The sequence below is a fragment of the Ammospiza nelsoni genome, unplaced genomic scaffold (assembly GCF_027579445.1).
Source record: "Ammospiza nelsoni isolate bAmmNel1 unplaced genomic scaffold, bAmmNel1.pri scaffold_55, whole genome shotgun sequence".
Classification (NCBI taxonomy): domain Eukaryota; kingdom Metazoa; phylum Chordata; class Aves; order Passeriformes; family Passerellidae; genus Ammospiza; species Ammospiza nelsoni.
The window spans coordinates 1238513-1256193 of NW_026683193.1; the positions used below are offsets into that span (position 1 = coordinate 1238513).

At 44.6% G+C, this 17681-nt stretch overlaps 2 pseudogenes; both read right to left on the reverse strand.

The window, feature by feature from the left end:
* Positions 1–9726: 9726 nt before the first annotated feature.
* Positions 9727–10530, reverse strand: LOC132087241 (cytochrome b-like; annotated as a pseudogene).
* Positions 10531–16299: 5769 nt separating this feature from the next.
* LOC132087223 (cytochrome b-like) lies at positions 16300–17260 on the reverse strand (annotated as a pseudogene).
* Positions 17261–17681: the final 421 nt, after the last annotated feature.

Below are 17681 nucleotides of genomic sequence, written 5' to 3' on the forward strand. Positions count from 1 at the left end.
ATCAGAGAGGGTGCTCGGGAAGGTCTCCTGTGGTGCAGAGCTGTCAGCACCTGTGAGGTGAGAGCGGGCCCGGCCTTGCCCGGGCTGGAGCCCCAGCTGAGCCGCGGCCGAGACAGGGTGGAAAGAGGCCCTTGGAGCTGCAAGAGGCAGCAGCCGGGCCCTGGGTGCCTCTTCCTGGGAGCAGGCGAATCCTCTGCCCTCAGAGCCCAGGTGGCAGCTGGCTGCTGCCAAGGGGAAGCGCAGCCGTGCTGGGCACAGCCCAGCCTGGAGGCATTGGCCATCTGCAGTGTGCCCAGGAGCAGAGAAAGGCCAAGGGCAGCCAAGGGCCACTGGGCTGGCGGAGGATTCCTCCTCTTCTGCTGGCTGCCCTGCAACTCCTGGCAAAGGCCAGCAGTGTGTGCAGCACTCTGGGCACCAGGGCAGGGAGCCGGGCTGCTCGGCAGGCTGGAGCACAGGGCAGCCTCCTTCAGGCCCGGCACTTGTGCCAGGGGAAGCGAGACCAGCGTGAGGCAGGGACAGCTTGGCAGGGCCCATCTGCAGGAGCCAGCGCCTCACGCAGCTCTGGGAGGAAGCACCTGCAACCCTGCAGTTCTGCACTGAGCCAGAGCAAAGGTGTGACATGCAGAGTGTTTGGCAGAAATATGCAGGCCCACCAGGCCAGCCTGCTTTGTGCTCTCTGGCGCACAGCAAGGGCTGTGCAATGCAGCTCTGAGCTCCTGGGAGAGAGGCACATCAGGGATTTGCCTGAGGCTTGTGCTTGAGGAGTGAACTGATTTGGCCGGGGGCAGAAGGGTTTCAGTAGGCAATTTGTGTTTTCTTCATTAATTTCTGAAAGAAAGTCATAATGTGCTGCACACAGGTAGGGTTATTAGAAAAGAAAGACCTTATAAAATCAGGCCTTCCTATTGCTATGTTTGCTCAGTTATCCCATCATAAAAAAACCCCAAACAATATTAAAAGTAGTAGCAATTTTAATTTATTATTTAAAATAAAAAAAATTAAAAATTGGTTATATTATATTTGATTAAAATAAGGGAGAATTTGGTTCCAATAATAGCACATAAGCAAAAGATAACCACGGAGTGTGGAGTGCAGGGCTCTGGGACCCTTGCCAAATCACGTACAAGCTTGCCAAGTGAAGATTCTTCCTTATATGCCATCTGTCAATGCCATCTCCTCCCATTTTCGATTCAGCACACTTCTACCTCCGTCCTCATTATCATCTTTACCACGCATGTGCCACCACTCGGTTTGGTGGTCGCACAAGTCTTTGGGGGTCATCTGAGGAAGATTTTGTAGTCTTCCTCTTTGTCCTTTAATTCAGCTTTGCGTTACACATGCCCACCAAGCCAATACAATGTAAGCCAAAACTAACAAAATTACTGCATTTAGGCATCAAGGCAATAAATCCCTTATAATTAGCATTTTCCTGGGACACAACCAGAGTGTCCCTTCTTTGTTAGTTTTTAGCAACCATTATCTCTTGCTTTCCTCCTGTTCCTGAACATCTGCGGGGAGGGGGGGGAAGGTAGAGCCCCGCCTCTCCCTTTTTCTTTGGCATTACAACTTTTTACTGTTTTAATATTTCTAAATATTAATTACTGTATCAATATTGATTCTTGTTTCAATTTTTATCAGCATGAATCATACCTATTTACCACACTATGGTAAATTCCCAACTGTCCTGTTGCATCTTCTACATGCAGCCAGCTAACTTCCCATGGGAATAGTCATGAGTGCAGTTAGCACAACAAGCTATTGTGCTGAGAAAACTGTTTGCATCTGTAATAAACAAGAAACCTGTCCATGAGCGTGCACGAAAAAAAATGTAATCACCCGAGTAAGAGTGAGTCTTAGAAAGTGTGAGTCTTAGCATGTACACACTAATACACCTTCTAAGCAATAAATTGTGTGGCAAGGAAACTACCAGCCAGTTGGAGTTGAACACGAGGTCTGTGAAAACAGTATAAAAATGAGTTATTTGACTAAAGAATTGGCTTTCCCTGCATGAAGAAACTGAGTCCTGGCTGCTTTATTGACACAGCAATGTGGCTTCACTCAGCAAGAGCACTTGCAGGGTGTATTGATGAAACACTTGTGTTTGATTCCCAGAATAGGATGGAGAGGCATTAAGTCCAACAAACAGGGCATAGTCTTTTCAATTCCTTTAGCTTTAACAGGAGTGCTGAACCACGTATTCCCCCACTGCAGTGCTTACTGTGTGCAAGTGGCTATCTTGGCCTTGAGAATAAGGAGAGTGGTCCTGCTAAGAAGGTAGCTGGAATGCATTCAGGGGGAAGAAAGTGTTTTTAGGAGGCTCTTGACCACCAAAGGAGAATTTGAGGAATGGGAATTTTTCCCAAAGGACTGTGTCAGGAACTGGAGTTGTGTCCCAGGCCCTGCCATATTTGATCCATGTTTGAGCAGGTTGACAAGACAATGAAGAAAAGTGTCTTGTTTAAGAGCTGGGACCTTGAGCCTTGAAAGAGAAACAATGGATTGGTCAATGGGTGGGCAGTCAAGCTTTGAAAGGAGAGCAATGCACAATAGAGCCCTTGGTGGCAGGGAGTCATGGAGTCATCCTGAGCCATCATCTCACACGCCAGGCATGTGTGAGCTGATGCTGTAACTGGGGAAATTCCGCTCCTGAGCAGGAGATACAAGACCTAGTTCTGGGCTGGAGATTTGAGAAGGACGAGATGCATAGCGTTTTGATCAAGGGGATGTCCTGCAAGTGCACTGCCTACCTGCCCCTGCTGCTGAGCACCAAGCTCCAACTCCTTCTCCAGTTGATTTTTGGGAATCCAGAGGTCAGTATGTATTATATGCTATTGCAAGTAATGGAATGAATTTGCTTTGCAAGCCCAGTTTTGTCCTGGGTTATTTTGTGCATGGGTCACCTGAACCTGTGACAATGACCAGCAGGGATCTACAGGGCACTCCTACTCTGATGTCAATAAATTCTGAGAAGTGATTGAAATATGTCGATAAATTGGAGGTAATGTTTAGCCTGTGAGTTTCAGCAAAGTATTGAATATGTCTTAGTTCCATGGATACAAACTACTAGGTGAGATTGCTGGGTGTGCTTGACTTAGGGAAGTTACTCCCTGTGCACCCAGCAATGAAATCAAGTAATGCCTCCTTTCTAACCCTGAGCTGGCAGCAGGGATCAGGCCCTGCTTGGTCACTTTCATTTTGACAACTTCTGTTAGCAGGGAAGAAAGGTCCAAATGAAACCTTCTCCAGCTGTTTTCCTCTGGTTGATCTTTTTAGGCACCAAAGCTCTGTGCCACGGGGGGCCTGGGTGTGTGCAGAGCAATGCAGCCCCCACAAAGCCCTTGGTTTCCCCACAAGTTGCCAGGTTGACTGCTTCCAAAGGGCAAGAAAGGCAGAGATGTACATCCACAGGAGTCCTGGCCATGTCCAATAAAGGTGCAAATATGTGGGGAGATTTGTTAGCAATGATTTCAGCTGTTATGCCAACCCAGTGCCTTCTTTCTTGCTTCTGTGCATTATAGGTGAGTAATGTAATAGTTGGCTCTCACAATTAAGAGATAGATATTATGTGGATAAATATTCTGTTCAAATGTAAAGTGCTGCTATTGTAATATGTCCTCTCATAGTCCTCTTTCTTTTCCCCCTTGTAATAGCCTTGGTAGTCAGGGCAGTTGGGGAGGGCTGGTTTGTGACCAGCAGGCGGGGTGTAACAACACCTGACCTCCAATCAAGATGCAAGAAAGTAATCTCCACCACTGAACGGCAGAGAAAGAGTTGACTGAAAAAACATTGGGAGGGGTTAAGGGTATGAAAAGCAGAGCATCCCTTTTGGAGATGAGCATGTGGCTGCTAATCATGGAGACTTTCCAGTGCTCCAATCTTTCCTTATACAGCCTTTTCTTAAGGTTTAATAAACCTTTAAAAAGTTAAAAGGAGGGTAATTTCTCAGATGGGCAATGCTTTGGGCCATTTTCTTGGGCTCGTTTCCTTTGCTTGGGTGCCATCTGAGTGCTCAGTTGGGGTACAGGCTGTAGGTGCTTTGTGCACTCCTGGAGTTGCTGTTGGATCCCTTGAAAGACAGGGTTTGGCCCGCAAGGGGAATTTGTGCTGCTTTGTGACAGAGGAGAACTTCCCAGGCTATTTTGTGTTTCCTGTAGGGAAGGTTGGTTATTGCTTGGCATAAATTTACAGACCAACATGGAGCGTTTGCTTTGTGATGTCAGGGCATGTTTGCCACCTTGTCGTAGCAACATCAGAAGGTTACCCTGGTGCATGGAAGGCCTGAGTGTCAGAGCAGTCCTAGCACTTGCTCAGTTCAGGAGAATCCTCCTGATTGAGGAAATTGTCAGTGGGCTGTTGCACACCGACAGGAGCCTTGCTTTTTCCAGTGTGTGAGCACAGCCTGCAAACTTGCAGGACAGTGTTAAAATGATTGAGGGAATTGCTCCTTTGCTTTTCACTGCCTATGGAATTACCTATGGTGCCTATTTTGTAGCATATTTCACACGTAAGTAGATGTTTCCCCTCTGCTTAGGTTAGGGTGTATCCTAACCTGGCTTTTGTATGTCTTCCTTCTCTTTCTTAGTGACTGAGTTTCTGGTTTTGAAACAGAAAGAGCATTAGGATACCACTGTTTTGGTAAAGCTCCTGTCAAGGCGTTCATCTTAAAAATGGGTGTCTGCAGCCACAGGGGCAGCATTTGCAGGGGAACCTGCAGGGCTTCCGATGGCTCCATGGGAGAGTCTGTGGCAGCAGAGTCTGTCATTTCCTCAGTTTGCTGGGACAAGCAAGACATCTTTGAAAATGCAGACTGGCAGACCTTCAGGAAAGGCTGAATAGTTGGACTAGGACTACTGTTGTAATGTAGCTTAGGATTTTGCGCTCTGCTAGTGTAAGGAAGGCTACTGCGATTAAGTTTGGGAGGGCATAGGAGTGGGCTATGATGAGGTTAATAATGAGGGTGGTTTGGGTTAAGCTAGGAAGAGGATCGGAACCTCTGAGTTAAAGGACTGAAGTCTTTTGCATTTTCCAAGCTCTGCCACGCTAGCTGGTCCTTTTCTTGGACGTGGTGGGGTGTAATAGCCTTTTGTAATTTAGTTGTTTTCATTACTTAAGGCGAAGGCTTGCTTGTGGTATTGGCCTCACTTTTCCTATCCTTTCGTACTGGGAAGAGTTCATCATAGATAGAAACCGACCTGGATTGCGCCAGAACTCAGATCACGTAGGACTGTTAATCGTTGAACAAACAAACCCTTAGTAGCAGCTGCACCACTACGATGTCCTGATCCAACATCGAGGTCGTAAACCTCCTCGTCGATACAGACTCTCGGAGGACATTGTGCTGTTATCCCCGGGGTAGCTTGGTCCATCGATCAATTGTATTGGGTCTGGATGCTATTAGCATGTTGAGGGGTTGCTCTTAGTCTAGAGGTGTGATCTAATTTTTGGAGGTTTTGTTTTGCTCCAAGGTCGCCTCAACCGAAAAACGCAGACCAGAAGCTTATGTGTCAGTGAAGCCAGTAGGTGAGTATGTGTTTTAAGGTGGTTGCTGGTTTTGAAATTCCACAGGGTCTTCTTGTCTTACAGGTTTGTCCCTGCTTTTGTACAGGGAGATCAATTTCACTGATTACTGGTAAGAGACAGTTAAGACCTCGTTTAGCCATTCATACTAGTCTCGATTTGTGGGACAATTGATTCCACTACCTTTGCACGGTAAGGATACCACGGCCGTTGAACGTGAGTCACCGGACAGGCATCACCTTCAAAACTTGTTTTGCATTTGCTGAAGGCTATGCTTTTGGTAAACAGTCGGGCCTTGATGGGTTTGCCTAGTTCCTTTTACAGGTTTTAATCTTTCTTAATGGACGCTCCTCTGTCAGGTTAACAAGATACTTAATACTGTGCTTGTTTGATTTGACGTATATTGGTGGTTTGTTCATAATGTACAGATGTAAGCTTGTGTCATAGAGGGAGGACCCTGGTTACTCATTCTAGCACTATTTCTCCTATTTGAATATAGGTTAGCCTGTTAATGGGGAGGGAGTCATAAGGTTCTTATATTTTTGTAATGTAGAGCTTTAACGCACTCTTTGTTGATGGCTGCTTGAGGGCCCACAATGCAGTTGGAAAACCCAGTATTTATCTGCTCAGAGAGATTGTATTCTTTTTTAAAGGAGCTGTACCTCCTTTAAATGGCCCTTAATTCGCTTCATTAGGGTTTGTAGGTTTTCCTTGGAGAAGAATTAAGAGTGAACTTAGATTCGTTTCACAGGCAACTAGCTATCACCCAGCTCAATTGGCTTTTCACCTCTACTGACAAGTCATCCCACTCTTTTGCCACAGAGACGGGTTCGCTCAATAATAGCTGCTCGTAAGTAGCTCACTTGGGTTTCGGGGTAGCAAACTTAAATTCATTTTGTATTATTTTTCTTGCTAGACCATGATGCAAAAGGTACAAGGGTTGATCTTTGCTGTTTATAGCTTAGTTTTCATTATTATTTCATCTTTCCCTTACGGTACGTGGTCTCTATCGCGCCAATGGTGTCTTTTCTATCACCTATACTGGGAATAGTGAATGCTTTAGTTGGGTGCGGGGGAGTAGCTTTGTTATTCCAGATCATGTCGATTGGGCTAGAGTTTGGCATCAAGACAATCTGGTGTTAGCAGACATTTTTCAGGTGTAAGTTCAATGCTTTTGCTGAAGCTACGTCTTGGTAGCCTAAGTGCACCTTCTGGTACACTGACCTTGTTACAACTTACATCATCTTTGGCTAAGTAGCTTATTAGTTCATTGGGGGGGGCGCCTGCGAGGAGGGTGACGGGCAGTATGTAGGTGCCCCAGGGCCAGCTTAAAGAGGGCTCCATTGTCCCACTCTACTGCTAAATCCACCTTCCAGGGGTTATTTCATACCCCTTTGCCGCTATGTTCTAACATAGAAAATGTAACACATTGCTACCTTTCCATAGGCTATACCTTGACCTGTCTTGTTAGCGTGGTGGGGCTATTGAACTCACTGTTGAGCTTTCAGGGGAGGTGGGCTGGTGACAGCAGTATGTAGGCTGTTTTGGCAAGGAATGGTCAGACATATCGTGGATCATTGATTACAGAACAGGCTCCTCTAGGTGGCTTTGGGGCACCGCCAAGTCCTTAGAGTTTTACGCGTTGGTGCTTAAAGCATCAGGAGGATGCTTTAGTAGGTGTAAGCATCAAGATTTAGGGCCAGGCATAGTGGGGTATCTAATCCCAGTTTGGGCCCTGGCTTTCGTGGAGTTCAATTAATCGTTGTTCTAAGATCTTCTTTGATGGGGAGGCCTTTTTGGCATCTTGGGCTTGTGACAACTCAGTTGCTTTTTAACCTTTGCTACTTGGATAGCATGTGACCACTCTTTATGCCGTTATAAAGTTAATTTGGGTCTCCTGTATGACTGCGGTGGCTGGCCCAGGATTTACCAACCCTGGATATGCTATGGCTAAGTCAAGTTTACACTCATTGCATAATATTAACTACTGCTGATTACCCGTGGGGGTGAGGCAATTGCAAGGTATCTTGGGCTACGGTTGTGGTGAGCCTGATGCCCGCTCCTATCTCCCTGATTGAGGTGTTCAGGGCATCTACACTGGAGCGCGGATACTTGCATGTATATACCTAGCAAAAACTAACAGTAAGGTTAGGACTAAGTCTTTTGTCCTTGGGTGCGTGTGGCAGCCATCTTGACATCTTCAGTGTCATGCTTTCTATAAGCTACAAGGACGTGAAATTTGGTGGGTAGCTGGTTGATGGTTTGTCATCATGACTTGTGGTTTGTTTCGGTTTTTGGAGAGGGGCTAGCTTTGGGATTAATATTATGTTTGTTTGGGGGTGGTTAGGGGAGTGTTGATGGTGGCTGGTTATTATTTTTGACAGTAGGGAATATAGAGGAAAGTTAATTGAAAGTGTATTGATGGTAAGTAGTTTGGACAATGTAGGGATATGTGGCTTAGTTATTTGAAAAAAAAAAGTCTAGATAAAAAAACAGATGCATAAAACGGAATTTAAATGTTAATTCCTAGTGAATGATAAAATAATTACTATGTCTGGCAACCATTACACTATCTGTTGTCTAGAGGTAGGTAGCGCGCCCTCCATGAATGGGGTCAAAGTGCATCAGTGCCAAGTTTGCGACAACCTTATCCGTTAGATCATGACATTCTGGGTGTTAGGGGATTCATATGCTTGGCGGTCATGTCATGGACATGTCAAGAGGAAGATAACACCTGCTCTGCACTTGAGGGGCTTATTGAAGAGACGCTAAAAGAAAACAAGTGCAAGAGGTCGGGATGCCGAGGTAATGAAGTTAGGGAGGAGTATTCAACCGACCACTTGTATCTGTGAAGGGCAAGGAGGAAGGAATGAAGCAAGTTATGATCCTGAAGTTACAACCAATAGCGCAAAAGAGCAAGTATAGGAGAGGTATGTGCTTGACGGCAATAAACTAAAGCACATATGATGTTGATAGCTCAGTTCTCGTGAGAAATGCGATCAAAAGATAACCATGTCTGGCTTGGGAGTGCTTGAAGGCTTTTGGCTGAGAATATTACCTAGGAGGTGGGCGAATCCTGTAGACTAGGGGAATTCAAAGGTGTACTGGGACATTCCTCGTTCTCTAGGTTGGGTGTTGCGTACATTAGGTAAGATCCTGGGTCTTTGGGTGACACTTGCGGCTTGGACTTGGGTAGAAATACTTGGGTTGTATGGTACCTGAAGCAATAATGTGCCTGGTAGGTAGGCTGGATGAATACCATCCGTTTGGGTTTTTGGTGGAAGAGCTTGACGTGTAATGTGGATTATCCTACATTTCATGAACTGTCTGATGGGGCAGAGAGTGCGATGCATTATTATACATACCCTGAAAGCAAGAAGAAAACGTGCTGGGTAGGGGGGGAAGGGGGGGGGGGGGGTAAGGGGATGGGGGAGGGAATGAAGGACGTATTTAGGTGTTCTTATAGTTAAATTTTGTAACGACTGCTTTTCAGGCCGTAAATCTCAGAGAGAGGCCAAGTGGGAATTTATGATAGAATCTGTTCTGTTTTTCGGGCTGAGTTTTGTTCTAGGGGGGTTGGCGGTTGCATTAACCTGTCTCCTTACTATGGGGTGTTGGGGCTGGTCGTAGCAGCGGTTGCAAGGTGCAGATGACTAGTGAGTTTGGGGGTCCCTTTTGTTTCTTTGGTACTTGTTATGGTTTATTTAGGGGGAATGTTGGTAGTGTTTGTGTATTCAGTGTCGCTGGCAGCGGATCCTTATCCGGAGGCTTGGGGTTGCTGGGGTGTTGTTGGTTATGGTTTTGGGATGGGGTTGGTTGTCATGGTGGAGCTTGTTATAGGGGGTGTGTTGGGGTTGTTGATGGACGAGGGGATGGTGAATAGTGGGGATTTGTTGTCGGTCCGGTTGGATTTCAGTGGGGTAGCTGTGTTGTATTCAGAGGGGGTGGGATTGCTTTTGATTGGGGGGTGAAGGTTGTTGTTGACTTTGTTTAGGATGTTGGAGCTTGTGCAGGGGTTGTCTCGGGGGGCGATTCGAGCTCTTTAGCAGTAGGGTCAGGAAGTAGTTTAGTGAAAAATGCCAGGTTTGGGAATTGGAGCAGAGGGTTTGAGTCCTTTCTTCCTGAGGTGTGTGGTGGGGTAACTCTAAAGAAGGGGTTTAGTCTTCAATCTTTGGCTTACAAGACCAATGTTTTTATAAACTATTAGAGTTAATTAAAGTTTAAGTAGCTTGTTTTCTAGGGCGGCCGCAAGGGGGAACAGAACTAGAATGATTGTGAAGTATGTGAATGAGGCTAGTTGGCCGTTGATGATGAAGGGGTGTTCTACTGGCTGGCTGCCTACTCAGGTTAGGATGAGGACATTGGCGACTAGGGTTCAGAATAGGGTTTGTGATAGGGGACGGAAGGGTATTGATCATAGTTTTGATGTATGTAGTAGTGGGGTGAGGAACAGGATGAGGATTGAGGCAGCTAGAGCTACTACGCCTCCTAGTTTGTTTGGGATGGATCGGAGGATGGCGTAAGCAAATAGGAAAGATCACTCGGGTTTGATGTGAGGAGGGGTGACTAGTGGGTTGGCTGGGGTGAAGTTTTCTGGGTCACCTAGGAGGCTGAGGGAGAATAGGGCTAGTGAGACAAGTAGGGAGAGCATTAGTACGAATCCTAGGATGTCTTTGATGGTGTAGTATGGGTGGAAGGGGATCTTGTCACAGTCTGAGGGAATGCCTAGCAGGTTGTTTGAGCCTGTTTTGTGGAGGAAGGTGAGATGGACAAGAGTAAGGCCTACGATGACGAAGGCAAGGAGGAAGTGGAGAGAAAGAATCGGGTCAGTGCGGGGTTGTCAACAGAGAACCCGCCTCAGGCTCACTTGACTAGTGTTTGCCCGATGTAAGGGATGGCAGAGAATAGGTTTGTGATTACTGCAGCTCCTAAGAATGATATTTGGCCTCACGGTAGGACATATCCTACAAAAGCAGTTGCTATGAGGGTTAGGAGGAGGATGACTCCAATGTTTCAGGTTTCTTTGTTTAGGTATGTGTCGACGGAAGGAGACCAGGACATCAATTAGATCATCACAGGCCCGATTTTATTGATTAGTACAGCAGGGTAAATACAGTTCATAATGAGCTTCATACATATTGCAAAAGTTGAGCTCAGGATTGGTTAGTTACATATCAGCAACTACGCCTACTTCTGCATTCTTATGGTTATACTTTTGATACTTTCTACATATTCTCAGGAAGAATCTCTCTTCCCTATCCTCATGTTGCAGCAAGGGCAGTCTTTCCTTGCCTGTCATTGGTCACCGACTGCTGACTTCTCCTTTCAGCTTACTGACTGCTTACTTCCCTCTCTCAGCTTAACCAGCGGCATTATGTCAGCATGGCCTTTCTCAGCTAACCAACTATTAATAATATCCTCCACAGGTATAAGCCGTAGTAGAGTCCTCGGCCGATGCGTAGGTAGATGCAGATGAAGAAGAAGGAGGCTCCGTTTGTGTGGAGGTTGCGGATGAGTCAGCCAAATTGTACGTTTCGGCATATGTGAGCGACAGAGGAGAAGGCTAGATTGGTTATTAATAATATCCTCCACATTTCCCCCGTTTTCTTCTTGAGCAAGAAGACTAGTGTGCCAGGTTTTTGCTATTGTACGGCTGACCATGTTTTGAATACAGTTAAAGATACAAGGCAAAATAAGCAAAAACAGTAAAATTACACCCCGAAGTCCTATGGCATAGATCACAATGTTCCTCAGCCATGGCCCAAGTCCTAAGCTTTTAAGCCATTCACCAATTCCTAATCCTTCTTCTTCCTTGAGACTGTGAAGTCCCTGTTGCAGTTCTTTTATCTTAGTGGGAATGGACACCGAATGATCAGACAAATTCATGCAACACATTCCCTCAAACTCTTCACATCCATGCCCTTGTGCTAAGAGCAAAAAATCTACAGCAGCTTTATTCTGCAAAACAGCATGGTTAACACTCTGCACATCTGCGGTTAGCATGTCTAGAATTTGTGATGTCTTGTTTAGCTCATCCTTTGCCCAGCACCCTAATTGCTTTGCTAAATTCATAGCTTTATTGGCAGATCCTCCTGGCAAGATAGTTGAAACTACCACTTGTTTGAATGTACCCCAAAACTGTGGATCTCCTATCTGGCTGCAGTCTAAGTCATGTATGCTACGTCTCTTCCTGTTTGAATTTAGACTCAGCTGCATTAGCAAGGATACGTTAGGGTGAAACAATGACAATTTCCCCAAATGACAGGATCCACCCTGTGGTTTGGCTGGTATACCATTCCACGCCCTGTCTCCACAAATCAAAAATATTCCTATGGGTAATTTCATTGGTGCGGTGATATTTGTGCCGTTACGTTGACTGTAATGCTGCGGAGAGAATTTACTCACATTCAGGGATCAATCTAGGGTGGCCCATGTTTCTTTAGGTTGGTTTAAATTCTGAGCATCCGAAAATTTGAAGCTAAACCATCCGCCAGCTGTCGTGTTAGACATACTGGCGTTTGTACTTCCAAAAAGATCCAATTCCTCAGGAGGAGAATGCAAAGAAGTGTTAAGTGATTGGATTAGTAAGCATTGGCGATAACCATCACTCTGACTTGCAGTATACCCTTGTTGTACTGGCAGTGTGATGTTTGACATGTTAGACATACATAAGGTTTGATTGTTTATCAAACTGCAAAATTCTCCAGGAGACCACAGCGGAAGTCCCACCAGGCATGTTCGAAATGGGTTAGTGACTCCTCCAAGACTAAGACAAAGCGATGATTGGTTAGTTTGATTAGCAAGTGTCACCCATAAATTTTCTCTTGTTTGACTAAAGTGTGTTATTCCTACTGCTTCACTTGCTACAGCATTGAGCAGTATAACAAGAACAAACCTCATTTTTCTTTCTGCTTGCTTTGTTTTTCCTTTCTTTGTTGTCTTTTCCCTGGTTTGCTAGATTGTCTATTGTAAGGCTGAGTCAGTTTTTGAATATACTAACTCTAAATCAGCATCCTTGCTTACAGGTATAGCATGAGGTAAGTCTGAAGGCTCACTGATATCCTTACTCAGATGAAATCGTTCCCTTTTTTGCCTTCCTTTTCTTATCTATCTTCAATCTTGCTGCTCCTAATTTTACTGGTCCTGCCACTTGCAAACTCAATTTTTGCAACTTTTCAATGCAGCAATCTAGTGCTCTATCAGGATTCCTCTTGAAGGGTCCTACAATTGAATGCTGTGTTAAAGGTACTAATTTCCTACACCTTATAGAAACTATGCGTGATTTACTTTGAACCTTAATTCTATTCACAATACATTGTACCTCCCATCGATAATAAGCAAGAATTTTCTGTTCAGGAGACTCATAAAGATTTAAAGCTATATATGCATTTTGCCCTGTTTGTCTCCTTAATTCATCTTGCCAGCTTTTACCCCACGTGTACTCGTGCTCACAAGTGTGACACCACAAATCCCACAATAGTGATTGTTCTATCCAAAAAGTTCTATCACAACCCCCACAACGTAGGGCTATCCAAGCAGCACAATGTGGATTGTGACAGTCAAGGCAATGTTCTGTCGCTGGATTTGTTAAACGAAAGGTTGATAATGAGTCAATAAAACCAATCAGCTCCTGGGCTGTCCGGTAGTGATGTGTCAGTGCTCTGTCCACCGCTTTCGAGTACCCCTTCAATTGTAACAGTAGTGGTTGTAGGACTAGAAGCAGTTTTTTCCCCAGTCGCTCCTTGTCCTTCTCCGTAAGGCGATCCACCAGATGCTGCATCAAAAACAGGTTTAGTCCACTTAGCAGGCACCCACAAAGGCCCTGTAGGTGAGGAAACACAAAGATACCCCCGACCCCAATATAATACTTTTGCAGGTTTTTCCCATAATCCTGTACTCGGGTTCTTATACTTGACCCAGACCTCTGTTTCCTTAGTAGTTTCCTGACTTGACCTCGGGTGATGTTTAATTGCAGGGGGGGGTATCGTCTTCCCCAAAAATACATAAATGGTTAATCACATACAGAACCTTAGCCAAACATGCTTGTGGATCTCTCAAATCTTGATGTTTTTCAATATACTGCTTAAGGGTGCCGTTTGCTCTTTCCACTATTGCCTGTCCAGTAAGGGAGTATGGAATACCTGTCACATGCTTAACAGACCACTGATTCAAAAATTTCTAGCACTTACTAGGACTCTAGCACTTACATAAGCTGGACCATTATCCATTTTGATACTCTTTGGTACTCCCATAACAGCGACGCAACTTAACAGGTGTCTGGTAACGTATAAAGCTTTCTCTCCTGCCTGAGCCGTAGCCCATATGTAATGACTATATGTATCTATAGTGACGTGCACATACTTGACTTTACCAAATCTAGCTATGTTTGTAACATCCATTTGCCATTTCTCATTTATTTCTAAACCTCGAGGATTAACCCCGATGCCTAGACCTATTCCACCATTATGATAACTACATGTTGGACATGCTCTAACAATGGCCTTGGCTTCTGACAAACTCAGCTCAAAGTGTTTTGCTAATCCTCTTGCATTTTGATGATACCTACTATGTGCTTCTCTGGCCAATGTATGCTTATCAATAGGACAAGAATTATCAATGGGTAGGGTAACCAATTTATCTGCACGTTCATTCCCTTCTCCTAAACCTTCAGACCATTTATGACTCCTAATATGAATCACAGAATACGCTGCTTTTCTCTCCCGTAAAGCTTTCCTTAACTGTATCAGTAACTCATACAATCATTTATTATTCACTTCCTTAATTGCCGCTTCCTCTATCCGTCTGACTACTCCTGTGACATACATAGAGTCTGTGACCACATTTAAAGGTTCCTGTAAGTTGGACACTGCCCATACTACTGCTAACAATTCCAGAGTTTGTAAGCTATCTGCAAGGTCTGCTGTGAGGAGTTGATGCTTCCATTGTCCTTTTTCTTGCCAGGTGACAGCAGCACGCCTTGATTTCTTTCCTGCATCTGTAAAAGCTGTAATAGCTCCTTCTATGGGGTGTTCTTCTCTCAACGGTCGGGTAATCCAGTTCCATTCTGTCATCTATTGCAAAACTCTGGGCACTAATTTGCTGGTCTCTGCTTTAGCAGATGATGTCAATAATGCTTCCTGTAGATCCTTTGAATTAATCAAGTACCAGTCCAAGGTTTCTTCTTCCATAGGCAATCTAATGCTAGCAGGTTCTCGACCATCCACTTCAAGAATTCTGAGACGCCCCTTTTTAATTAATGCAGCCAATTGTTCAATTTTTGAAGATATTGTTTTCTTATGCTGTAGTGGTGGTGACAACCATTCCAACACCCGTATCTCCCCCGTTTTCTTTTGTAGTTGAGAGAGAGCACCAGGCAAATGGCAAGGGCTATTCCAAATAGTAAGGTCAATGGGATGATCAAGTTGTCGACGAGACACATACCCTTGCTGTACACAATTACTAATTTGCTGCAAAGCAAGATGATGCTCCTTTGTCAGGTGTACAGGAGTAGTAGGGTCAACGCCCTTTAACAAAGGCCAAAGGGTTTCTAATAAATGATTTGGTATTCCCACAATGGGCTTCAGCCACTGTAAGTCTCCCAGCAACTTCTGTGCATCGTGTAGAGTCTTAATGTCCAATTGTAATTCAAATTTTTGAGGTATTACTATCTGATCCGTCAAAGTCCATCCCAAATATTTCCAGGGCCTTGTAGTTTGAATTTTCTCTGTAGCAATAACAAGTGAATATGCAGCAAGAGTATTTTTAATGCTGTTAATCTGTAAAGAGGAGAATGGCTGTTGCTGTGCAAACAAAATATCGTCCATGTAATGATATATTATAGTTGCTGGCCATTTGCGACGTAGTGGCTATAATGCAGCATCAACATAAAGCTGATATAAAGTGGGGAAGTTGCGCATGCCTTGCGGAAGAGACGTCCATTCAAATCTTTTATCCGGTTCTCCACAATTTATTGCTGGTAAAGTAAAAGCAAACCTCTTCATATCATCAGGATGCAGCCCAATAGTGAAAAAACAATTCTTTAGGTCAATAATTAAAAGTGGCCAGTGTTCTGGAATCATAGCTGGATTTGGAAGACCAGGCTGTAAGGCCCCCATTGGTTCCATCTGGTCATTTACAGCCCTCAAATCATGTATCAAACGATATTTCCCTGATTTCTTTTTGATTACAAAAATAGGTGTATTCCAAGGGCTGGTGGATAGTCGTAGGTGTCCCTTTGTATATTGTTCCTTTACCAATTCATGGGCATGCATAAGACTCTCCCCTTTTAATGGCCATTGCTTAACCATCACCGGTGTATCCGTTTTCCAGGTGAGTGGAATGGGGAAAGTCCAAGCAATGGCAATTACCCCAAAGGGTGCTGATTAGTTAACACCACTCCCAATTGTGTTAAAATGTCCCTTCCAATTAAACAGGAAACTGTAGGAGGCAGTTGAACAATTGAAAACACAGCAGATACTTGTCGATTCTCAATGCACACAGACAAAAGCGGCGATCTGCTTGCCAATGTAAATCCTCCTACTCCTGTGAGCATGTTTGATGATGGAAATAGAGGCCAATGTTGTGGCCACGCTTCTGGAGAAATGATGCTGGTATCTGCTCCTGTATCCAAAAATCCATAAAGGGTTAGGCTTTGATGCCCATAAGTAATTAAAACCTTTTGCTTTGATCTATTTTGTAAATCCACAGTCAAAAGTGTAACGCCAGTAGAGCCAAAACCTTTTTCATTCCGTGTTTGCCCAGTAAATGATTGTATTCCCGATGTCATTTGTGATAGTGGTACCAATTGTGTGATGCGTTGTCCTTTTGTAATTTTAATCGGAGGATAAAGGGTGTAAACCAGGTGAGATGGACGAGAGTAAGGCCTACGATGACGAAGGCAAGGAGGAAGTGGAGAGAAAGAATCGGGTCAGTGCAGGGTTGTCAACAGAGAACCCGCCTCAGGCTCACTTGACTAGTGTTTGCCCGATGTAAGGGATGGCAGAGAATAGGTTTGTGATTACTGCAGCTCCTAAGAATGATATTTGGCCTCACGGTAGGACATATCCTACAAAAGCAGTTGCTATGAGGGTTAGGAGGAGGATGACTCCAATGTTTCAGGTTTCTTTGTTTAGGTATGTGTCGACGGAAGGAGACCAGGACATCAATTAGATCATCACAGGCCCGATTTTATTGATTAGTACAGCAGGGTAAATACAGTTCATAATGAGCTTCATACATATTGCAAAAGTTGAGCTCAGGATTGGTTAGTTACATATCAGCAACTACGCCTACTTCTGCATTCTTATGGTTATACTTTTGATACTTTCTACATATTCTCAGGAAGAATCTCTCTTCCCTATCCTCATGTTGCGGCAAGGGCAGTCTGTCCGTGCCTGTCATTGGACACCGACTGCTGACTTCTCCTTTCAGCTTACTGACTGCTGACTTCCCTCTCTCAGCTTAACCAGCAGCATTATGTCAGCATGGCCTTTCTCAGCTAACCAACTATTAATAATATCCTCCACAGGTATAAGCCGTAGTAGAGTCCTCGGCCGATGCGTAGGTAGATGCAGATGAAGAAGAAGGAGGCTCCGTTTGTGTGGAGGTTGCGGATGAGTCAGCCGAATTGTACGTCTCGGCATATGTGAGCGACAGAGGAGAAGGCTAGATTGGTATCTGCTGTGTAGTACATAGCTAGCAGAAGACCTGTGACGATTTGAGTAATTAAGCAAACGCCTACTAGATACCCAAAGTTTCATCATGTTGAGATGTTTGATGGCACTGGGAGGTCGATTAGGGCGTTGTTGATGATTTTGAGGATTTGGTGGTTTTTACAAAGGTTGAGGGCCATTGGTTATTTCTGTATGTGGATATGAGGATGATGAGAATGGATAAGGCGAATGATCCTAAGTAAGCTTTGATTAGGCCTGAGTGGAGGGTGGTGGCAGTTTTGGTTGCTATTAGTTGCAGGCTGGCTAGCCCCTCTGGACCTAGTATTTTGTATCAGGAGAGGTCAGTTAGGTGGGATGCGATGTTTTCTCCTCCTTTGAGGAAGTTGGTTATACTTAGGCAGTGGGTTAGGGGGTTAAAGTATCCTAGGGATGTTGAGAAGTTTTAGAAGGGAGCTTGTTTTGTGAGGATGAGTGTTTGGTCTATTTTTGAAA